The sequence below is a fragment of the Capsicum annuum genome, chromosome 6 (assembly GCF_002878395.1).
Source record: "Capsicum annuum cultivar UCD-10X-F1 chromosome 6, UCD10Xv1.1, whole genome shotgun sequence".
In the NCBI taxonomy this organism is placed as follows: domain Eukaryota; kingdom Viridiplantae; phylum Streptophyta; class Magnoliopsida; order Solanales; family Solanaceae; genus Capsicum; species Capsicum annuum.
The window spans coordinates 125,566,305-125,577,376 of record NC_061116.1 but is presented as its reverse complement, the minus strand read 5'-3'; the positions used below and the strand labels follow the sequence as shown (position 1 = coordinate 125,577,376).

General features: G+C 39.5%; 1 pseudogene; it reads right to left on the bottom strand.

Annotated features, from left to right (window-relative positions):
* Positions 1 to 6,250: 6,250 nt before the first annotated feature.
* LOC124899521 lies at positions 6,251 to 8,712 on the bottom strand (annotated as a pseudogene).
* Between the last annotated feature and the right edge of the window lie 2,360 nt (positions 8,713 to 11,072).

The following is an 11,072-nucleotide window of genomic DNA, read 5'->3' as shown; positions in this document are numbered from 1 at the left end:
AATCCCCTTACTTCGCTCCACACAACCTCTCTTTTTTCCACTCTCGGATTACCACCTTGCACTCTCTTACTCCTCTCAATCTTTTGTCTCTCATAATAATTCAGATTGGAGTAGGTAGGCACTTCTCTTTGTGGCTTGGGCAGCAGTAAGTTATGAGGCGATTCCCCCATTGGTCTTTTACAACACTAGGCCAATTTTGCACGTTAGGAACTTGATGTCGTGCAAACCAATCGGCACCTAAGTATACATGACTGTAGGGAAAGGGAAGAACATCTCACCACACCTCCTCATGGTATTCATATTGGGAGAAGACAACTTTTACCCTCTCGGTAACCTTGAACTCGTCTAATGAGTATGGAACAAGTAAAGGCTCTCAAAAAAACCCCAAGTAGTTGACCATGGATGGAAGGATGTAGTTTTTATAGTACCTATCATTCAACACAATAAGGCAGCCCGGTATCCCACAAATTGTCACCTTTTCGGAGTGTATACTCCTTCTCGGATCAACTTTATAATGCACACCATCTTCTTCTCATTAGACAACCTCCACTTGAACTAGTATAACCATTCACACTATATTGACCTTGATAAGAAGAACTACAAGGTGAAGGATATGAATCTTCACACTCCTCACTTGCACTCTCATTATAGATCTCATAAGCTTTACGAATGAAAGGGTTACACCTAACACCAAATCTTGGTTCGGAGTGAGAAGTGTAAGACTCCTCACATGACCCAACATCATAAGAACATTCACGAGGTCCTAAATCATCTCCAAACTCACCATAAGCACTAGCACTTCATTCACCTCATTTTCTCCCTTAAAACCGCAACTCCTAAATCTGCCCAAGAAAGTTCATGGCTATTTTCATAGCCTCTGCAAACTCCCTCAACGTCGTAGCCATAAAACCCCTCACTACAATTATAGTCTCTCATGTTGTAGTCATAATAATCCCCGGCTATCGAAGACATGTTCCCTTTATATCACCTTTGTACCTACACAATGAACAAACAAGATTAGTAGTAAAAGCTTCTCACTAACACTCGTATACACTCACCTTTGTGATTCTCACAATTGGAGTGGCGAATATTGAAAGTTATACTCCGGTAGTCAATAGGATGTCAATTCTACTTGGTGGCCGAAATAGATTCTTGTTTGATCGACTCAAGACACAAAAATAAAATTTACTTACGAACTTGAAACAAAGAAGTTACTACGAGTTAAAAACAAGAAAAATCATACAAATAACTAAGACACGAAACAAATGGACTCTACAACTAACTTACAATCTAGTAGGAAATTACTAGTTTGTTAATTAGTGTTCAAACCAACAAACGGAACTAGGAAACAATAAAATGAAACTAAGAAATCTGAAATTTAAGCTTAAAAATTATTGATGAACAGTAAAAAATGTGATGTGGCAGCCACGTATTGGTTACGGTTGTTATCAAATTTTATTTTCTAATTCAAGTCTTGGTCCAATTGTAATTTGGAATTGGTGGGAATCGGTTAAGGAGAGAAAACAAGTCTTGAAATCCTCTTTCAAATTCAAAAAGCAAGACTTGACTTTTCTCCTCAAGACATGGTCCTTAAATCATGGAAGGTTGTTGGAAAAGTGGTTGTTAAAGTTCTTGAGTGGTTGGAATTGGTTGTAAAATTCTTGAGAGGTCTTAAATTTTGGAAATTTCTTTCAAGACTAACAAAATACACACTCTCTTTCTTCAACTTCCAAGATCAAACATCCACTTTTTCTTCAACTATAGATGAAGATGTGAAGAACACCAAGAACACATATTTTTTTAACCTTGAAGTTCTAAGGTTCAAGTTGGACCCCAAACATCAACAATATCTTTCCAAGCATAAACCAACAACACACCACACATCCAAGATTTGAATCCGCAACAACAATTCCAACAACAATTACACGGCCAAAGTTTAGGTTCACAACAACAACATCAACAATTAAAGCTCAAATCTAGATCTAGACTTCTTTAGTGTTAGAGGTGAAGAAGCTACACTAGAAACAACAAAACAAATAAAATGGCTCCTAGATATAGACTCAAAACAAGAAAAATCTCGGCCAAGACACAACAAGAACATAATTTCAGCCAAGACACAAAAATGGATAGATTTGCTTCTTTTTGGAATTTTCAGATTTCAACTTTTTTTTTTGAATTTTCTAACAAGCAAGCCCAAGATTGATCTTGTAGGAACAAGATATAGCAATGCTTTGATACCAAATGATATGGAAAACAAAGCTAGAAACCGCAATTATAACTAAAGAGAGGAGATGAAGATGATAACAATGACACAAGATGAAACAAGACATGGATTCAACACAAACACTAGGGAAATTGCATAAAAAATAAAGATAGATAGTGAGACCAATATTATTACAAGATTAAGAACCAAGTGTATTTCAACACTAAATCCAAATGAACGTAATAATTAAAACCACACTCTTACGGTGACCGCCAAGGTAATCGACTCACCTCAAGATCCACCGTTTCCAAGAAAACAACAATATTGACTTTTCTAAGCCCTATACTAAGGATGACTTTTCCATGTCCTAACTAAGACTATACTAAGGTGGTCTACTTTCAAGAGAGAGGATTTTCAAGTGTTTCAATCTTTCATCATTCAAACTAATGAGAGAAGACCTAAAAAACCCTACTTATAGTATATCACAAAAGAAGGCAAAAAAGACTGCACTACCCTTAATGACCAAGGGTGGCCTTGGTGTGTTGGAAAATAATATGAATTGTCCAAAATGCCCTTAAGGCTAAGTGACCAAAATTCCCTTAATAAAGGGCACCAAAACCGTGAACCAACAAAGGTAGTCCAAACCCGAGAGTCGTTAAGCCTTCAAGGCTCCAAGCAATCTTTCACACTCGGGTTTGATCAATGGTAGACTCAAAACGTCCCCTCCAAGTATGATCCCGTGCCCTCCATGTGACCAAATCTTGATTCTTTACATAGTGACTTTGAATGATGTCGTCGAAAGCTAAGGCGACCATTATTCTTGTATCAGGTATGATGAAATAAACAAAGGTTTCATGGTTTTCCCCAAATTGGTGTTTCAAAATTAGAATTGGTTTCTAATAATTATGTTCCCTCAACCTACCTATGTAATTGCCTTTAAATTATGAAATTGTCACTTGGTTTGACTTACTCACCTATGTTATGGTATTGCATTAATGATTAAATTAGTCAACATGGATTTTGAAAGCCTTGTTTGCTATGATTTGATTTAATGAACAAGGGGGTCGAGGAATTCCCCCAAAATAATGTGATTGTTATGGCATAGAGATAAGCTTATAAGTGTAAGGGTATAATGATACCCATGTTGTCCCTTAATGGTTGGTTCATTGTTTATTAAATAGGTTATGTGAAACATACTTTATATTAGGCTTAATCGGGGTTATGTAGCAAAGCCATGAAGGTATGGGTCTTGGATGACTTCTACTGAAAACTCATGTTTGCGATGTGAGGTTGGTCTTGATGACCTGTGTGCATAGTTCACACTATTGATATAATTGTATCTTGGATTGACATGGGGTTGGGGCATTCCCTGGTCTTACTTGACGCCTCTGATTAGTATGGCTAACATGCACTGGGGCCCTTTCAGCAAGGGGAGTTGAACCCATATAGCCCATGGGTGCCTTTTATGATAGTTGAGCTATATAGTCCAGGATAAAGCTTTACTTGATGGCATTGTTCCTTTTCTCGGCATGACATGATTATATGTATATATGATTATGTGCATTGTCTTTAATGATTTTGAAATGTGGATCATAGCATTATTTTATCTCCTAACCTTGAGTTACATGCTAGTGCTCAACCCATAAACTGTCGCTAGATGTCCTATCCCACGTGATGTAGGCACCAGAGATATTTCTACTTTTTTTTCATGTCAGATAGATCATCTCGATTCATCGATCATTTGTGATGAACTGGTGAGCTTTCTTTCTCCAGATGATGGCACCTAAAGGGTGGCCACCTGTCTTGGGTTGGCCTTGGTTGGGGTTATGGGTCGGGTTCATGCCCCGTATGGTTCAGGGCCTATAAAGGGTGGGTTGCACCTCTCTCTACCAGCTATAGCTTTTAGTGCAGTTGGTTAACGGTTCAATCTTAAGGTTTGGTATCAGAGCAGAGGTCATGAGTTTGAATCCCACTTACACCATGCGCAAGTTCGAGGATGAACCTTTTCCCAAAGAAAGGGGGAATGATGGCACCCAAAGGGTGGCCACCTGTCTCAGGTTGGCCTTGGTTGGAGGTGTGGGTCGGGTTCGTGCCCCATATAGTTCAAGGCCTATAAAGGGTGGGTTGCGCCTCTCTCTATTAGCTATAGCTTTTAGTGCAGTTGGTTAGTATCAAATCTGCCACAAAATCAGTCCAAACACACTACAATTCCAAGAGCTTGAAGATAACAACTCCAATATATGAAGACAACAACAATCATGAAATTTTGAAGGAATACCAACACCAAAACAGTAGCTACACAAGGAGAACAAGAAGATAACAATAACATTAAACAATGGTTCAACAACACAAGATGATAGATTACAAAGAGTACAATGTTAACAACAAGAACAACAAATGGCAATAACTATAGTGAATCGAAAATCAGCCCCACACGGCTTCACTAAGTTACTGCAAAGTTTCAAGAGTACAAAATGAAAGATAGTAACTTGACACAAAGATATCTTAGAATCTATGAACCCTAACTTGAAGAAAGGACCCTAAGACCAAAAGATTTCAGTACCAAGTTCTTACTTAGATCAAGAGGAACTCATGAACCTCAAGATCTCAAGTTTCTAGCCAAGAAACAACACAAGTGTAACTACACTTGTTGGACAGATTTCAGGTTCTACTCTCAAGAACAAGAGAGAGAGAAATATTCAAAGTTACAAGACTTGTTGTTGTGAAAAATGAAGAATGAACTAAGTGCTGAAAATAACCCTAATAGCATCTATTTATATTACACACAAAATGAAGGACAAATGACCTTCCTACCCTTAGGTCATGGGGTGTCCTTAGAGTGTAATTTATTACACTTCAAGGTTCATTTTAACACTTGAAAACATTGAAGCTCTTTGGCGGATCAAGTACCAACTCATACGCAGCCATTTGCATGAACATGGCTTGTAGTTTTTGTAACTCCCGAGCTTGACTTCGTGTGAATGGTCGAGAACGTATTGGACAGCTTTGTACACCTGTATCATCCTCTCCATCTTGAGAGGAATTTGACCTCAAATTCAGCATTTGGTCATCCTCAACCGCATCCACTAGAGAAAGATCACACACGTTAAAAGTGTTGTGCACTTGGTATTCCGGGGGAAGGTCAATCTTATAGGCATTATCATTGATCCGTTCAAGTACTTGGAATAGACCATCTCCTCTTGGCATCAATTTTGACTTTCTTTGAGATGGAAACCTATCCTTTCTAAGGTGAACCCACACCCAATCTCCCGGTTTAAGAATAAGTTTCTTTCTCCCCTTGTTGACTCTCCTTGCAATATCTTGATTTTTCTTCTCAAGTCGAAGCCGCACCTTCTCATGTAACTTCTTCATCGAATCTGCCTACTTGCTTCCATCTAAGCTAATCATAACATCACTGGGCAAAGGAGTTAAATCCAAAGGGGTAAGGGGGTTGAGGCCATATATGCACTCAAAGGGAGTCATTCCCGTACTTGAGTGTATGACAAGGTTATATACAAACTCAATCAATGGTAGGTGTTCCTCCCAAGAAGTCAATTTTCCTTTTACCATGGAATGTAGTATTAGCACCCAAAGTCCTATTTACCACTTCCGTTTGACCATCAGTTTGTGGGTGGCAATATGTAGAGAATAACAACTTGGTTCCAAGCCTACCCCACATGGATTTCCAAAAGTGACTTAGGAACTTAGAGTCCTTATCACTCACAATGGTCCTCGGAACACCATGCAACTTGACAACATTATCAACAAACAAAGAGGCCACACTAGGTGCATCATCACATTTAAAACATGGAATAAAGTGTGCCATCTTAGAAAATCGATTGACCACAACAAAGATACTGTCCCGACCTCGTCTATTCCTAGGCAACCCTAACACGAAATCCATAGATATGTCAAGATAAGGGCGTAAAGGAGTGGGCAGCGGGGTGTACAACCCATGAGGTAGAAGTCGTGATTTGTCTCTTTTTTAATCTATGCATTGGCCACATCCTTGTGCATTTTTGGCTAATAGAATTGCTCCTCCATTAGACCGCCATTGTGTGCTTCCCTCACAAATAACTCTCTCCAAGAACTGGAGGGCACACACAATCGTCTACTTTTAAATAAGTATCCATCAAACTTGGCATACAGATTTGAACCCCTAGCCGAATCCCACTTGTCCCTACCCATTTCTTCATATTCCCTAAAGATAGGAGCAAAATGAGGGTCCTCGGGATACAATTCTTTCAAACTCCCAAAACCCATTAATTTTGAAGATAATGCTGACACAAGAACATGTTTTCTAGATAAAGCATCGGCTACTAAGTTGTCCTTACCCTTTTTGTATTGAATAACATAAGGGAAGGTTTCAAGAAACTCAATTCATTTTGCATGCCGCTTGTTAAGCTTGTCTTGTGCCTGAAGATGCTTCAAGGATTCATGGTCCGTTCGGATCACGAACTCCTTGGGCCACAAATAGTGTTGCCAAGTGGCCAAAGCTCGAATCAAGGAATACAACTCTAGATCGTATGTGGAGTAGTTTAGAGTTGCTCCTTTGAGCTTTTCACTAAAATAAGCAATGGGTAAATCTTGCATCAAAACAGCTCTTATGCCCACTTTACTAGCATCACACTCAGCTTCAAATGTCTTATCAAAGTTGGGCAATTATAATAAAGGCGCGGAAACGAGCATAGCTTTCAATGTTTCAAAAGCCTTAGCTTGCTCTTCACCCCACTTGAAGGGTTGGCCTTTTTGAATAACCACGATCAAAGGAGCGGCTATGGTGCTGAATCCTTTGACAAACCTTCTATAAAAACTAGCTAACCCGTGGAAGCTTCTTACTTCGCTAATGGTTTGCGGGGTCGGCCAATTTTTGATAGCATCTATCTTGGATTCATCCACTTTGACCCCTCTTGAACTAATAACAAAACCCAAGAAAACAACTTCATTAACACCAAAAGAGCATTTCTCCAGATTTGCATACAACTAAGAACATCAAACACATATTGTAAATGCATCACATGCTCATCAATTGACTTACTATAGACCAAGACATCATCAAAGTAAACAACAACAAAATTTCCAATAAATGGCTTCATCACATGATTCATTAGCCTCATGAAAATACTTGGAGCATTTGTTAGGCCGAATGGCATAACCATCCATTCATAGAGACCAAATTTAGTCTTGAAGGTGGTTTTCCATTCATCACCGGGTTGCATTCTTATTTGGTGATAGCTACTCCTTAAATTAATCTTGGAAAATAAACATGAACCATTCAATTCATCAAGCATATCATCTAACCTAGGGATAGGGTGACGATATTTTACCGTAATCTTATTAATAGCTCGGCAGTCCACACACATACGCCATGTTCCATCTTTCTTAGGCACCAGTAGCACTGGAACCGCGCACGGACTCATGTTCTCCTTGATATACCCTTTGTTGAGGAGTTTCTCAACTTGATGTTGCAATTCTTTGGTGTCCGTAGGGTTGCTTCTATAAGCCAGCTTATTTGGCAATTGTGAGCCCGGCACAAAGTCAATTTGATGCTCAATTCCCTGAAGTGGGGGCAATCCTTGCGGAAGTTCTTTGGGAAATACATCTTTATAATCCTGCAACACACAAGAAATTAAAGGAAAAATAGAAGAATTAGTGGGGTTAGTATTAAAACAATGAGCCAAAAGAAGCATAGGCATTTCCACATCATAATCCAAGATGAGTTCCTTCTTTCTAGCCAACATCACCATGTTTTCTTGCCCATTTGACGTTGAGGCAGTCCCGAAAATCCCTACTGCCCCAGCCACGGTTTTCCCCTCCTTTTTACCATTTTTGGGTTTCTTTCCCTTCTCCTTCAACTCCCTCATCTTTTGATGTAATTCATTCACTTGTGATGGAAAAAGAGGATAAAGAGTGACCTTTCGACCATCCTTCTCAAGTGAATATCGGTTGGTCCTCCCATCATGTTTGGTAGACCTATCATATTGCCAAGGTCTACCTAACAACAAATGACATGCTTGCATTGTTATCACATCACAAAGCACTTCGTCTTCGTTGTTCCCTACCTTAAACCTTATCACACATTGCCTCATGACCTTCAATTCACCGCATTCATTCAACCATTGCAACTTGTAAGGGCTAGTATGAAGTGTAGTTGGTAATTTCAGAAAGTTCACCATAGTGACACTAACGGTATTCGCACAACTACCACTATCAATCACCAAAGTGCACACATTCCCTTTTACAAGGCATTTAGTATGAAATAGATTTTCCCTTTGGCTAGGGCCGTCTATTGCCTTACTAATCATAGCGCGTCTAACTACGAAGTTTGGAACAACACATTCCCCTTCTTGTGGGTAAATAACTTCACCATCATCATCATCAAGTGGCCTATTTCCAGTTTCCTCTCCATCTTGAGGGTCGGCCTCATCCTCTTCTTTTTCAAAACCCACCTCCTTCCAAGGTAAAACAATCTCCCTTCCTACAGTATCATGTTGCATCGATTTGGACATTTATTGGATTTATGTCCCAACCTTTGCACTTGAAACATTGGAATCCTTTTGGGTTTGGATACTTTTGAACTTCTTGTTTTAGAGGAATTTTGTGGACTGCTTTGGGCTCGGGCAGCCTTGTAGTGGCGGTTTGGTCCTTGTTTTTGGGCCAATCTGAAGGGATTGAACCACGTCCTTGCTTCTAGGCCAACCCAAGATGGATTGTCCCCTTGCCTTGAGCAACGGCCTTTCTTTAAGCTCCCTTTCAATCTCAAGAGCCGCTTGGAAAATACCTTCAATGGTATTAAATTTGTGAAGTGTCAAATGAGTGGAGATCTCTTTGTTCAACCCACACTTGAATCGGATGATGTCATGACTGATTTGTTCCCCACGATGATCAAGCTTCAACATGAGTTGTTGAAACTCATCATAATATGCCATCACACTTTTATTGCCTTGACGCAAGTTGTACAATCTAGCAAGCAATTTATGGCGATAACTCTCGGGAAGGTACCGTTGCCTCATCAAGTACCTTAACCAAAACCAAGGTGGTGGCTTCCCATCAACTAATTCATCACCAAAACGCTTGACGTACTCCCACCAAGTGTTGGCATAACCCTCAAAATGAGCTATGGCATAACAACTTTTCTTTTCTTTCGAGATATCATTAACTTGAAAAACTTTGTCACAAGCTGATTCCCAAGCTAAGAAGGCCTCGGGGTCACTTTCACCCTTACAGATAGGTAAGCTCAATTTGATGGTATTGATGCCTACGTCTCTTTCTTGGTGTCGATTTCCTCTTTCTCCATACCCTCGGTACCTCCTTGGATCAACACGGCCTCTTCTTAGATCCTCCTCTCTCATGTAAGCATCATCAAAGGCTCCATATCCATCATACTCTACCATGTTCCTCAAAGTGAGCTGTTTGGTTTTGGTGATTTGGAATCTGATTTGGAGGCATTGGGATTTGTGGAGGTGGTGATCTTTGATTTGGTGGAGTTTGGTAAGGTACGTTCAGATTTTTTGGAGGTAATGGACGACTACATACTTCTTGTGGAATTGGAGGAGTTTGAGAATGGCGTGGTCTATTTACTTCTTGGTTTGGAGGGAAAGTAGAGGTATGATTTGTGGCATTTAGTAGGGCTAGGTGGATTCATTATTTGGTGCAATGTTTCTGGTGAGATAGTTGTGGATGAAGTTCTTTCATGCCCACTTGAAGGAATATGATGAGGAGTGGATGGACGAGAGTTCCTTAGACTCTCTCACTTGCTCCAATCTCCCACTTATTGTAGTCAAATCTCCCCTCTTTTCTCCAACTTCCGTGTTCAACCTCTCTAAACTTCTGGTAATGGCCTCAAGTGTGGCCTTCATAGTGTCTTGTTCAGTAGTACCCCCACTTTGGGATGTGCTTCCTTCCATGTCAAGGTGTTACCTACACAATCAGCAAACAAGTTAGCGTTAAACCTCTTCTCACTCACACTCTCTCAGTTCACTCACACTTGAGCTCCACAAATGTTGTAGATTGGCTAGTAACCGTGAATCCTTAAGATATGAGTAAAGCTCTTGGCCGGAGTGGATTCTTGTTTGAAACTGAAAGAATTCTCAACAGAGTGGAGTTAAGAAGTTACAACGTATTCAAACGAATAAAAGCACCCAACTAAATGTGGAAACGAACAAGGGAATTCAAAAGGACTAATTGACAACCTAGTAGGAGTGTATTAGCATGTTAATTAGTTCTAGAACCAAGTAATGAAACTAAGAATCAACAATTAGAAACTAGAAAACCTAAATTTGAGCTTATTAATGATGTGAACAGTAGCAAATGGGTGATGTGGCAGCATGCAATTGGTCTTGGTCCCACACAATTTAAGCACCAATTCTGAAATTTAAATATTTACATAATTTGGAAAGGATGACAATTGGTCTTGGAGGGAAAACATAAAGCCTGAAATAAGAAAAGTACCTTGTCCCACAACAGTAGGTTCTTGAAATAAGAAAAAAGTACTTGTCCCACAACACAAGGTTCTTGAAATAAGAAAAGGTATCTTGTCACACAACACTAGGTTCTTGAAATAAGAAAAAGGTAGCTTGTCACACAACACTAGGTTCTTGAAATAAGAAAAAGTTGCTGAAAAGTAGAAGCTTAGTCTAAGAAATGATGGGTTCAAGGCTTCTCACAACATGCTTTACAATTTTCAGATTCAACTGTTGAATTTATATCACACTTTTTGGTTGTCTAAAGTTGTAAGAAAAGATGAAGAACTTGATGAACACCACAACAACCTTCAAGGACTCAACAACAACTTCTTCAAAAACACAACACAACACCACCAATTGTCAACAACAAGTAACAACAAACAGCCAGCCACAAGGCACTACAA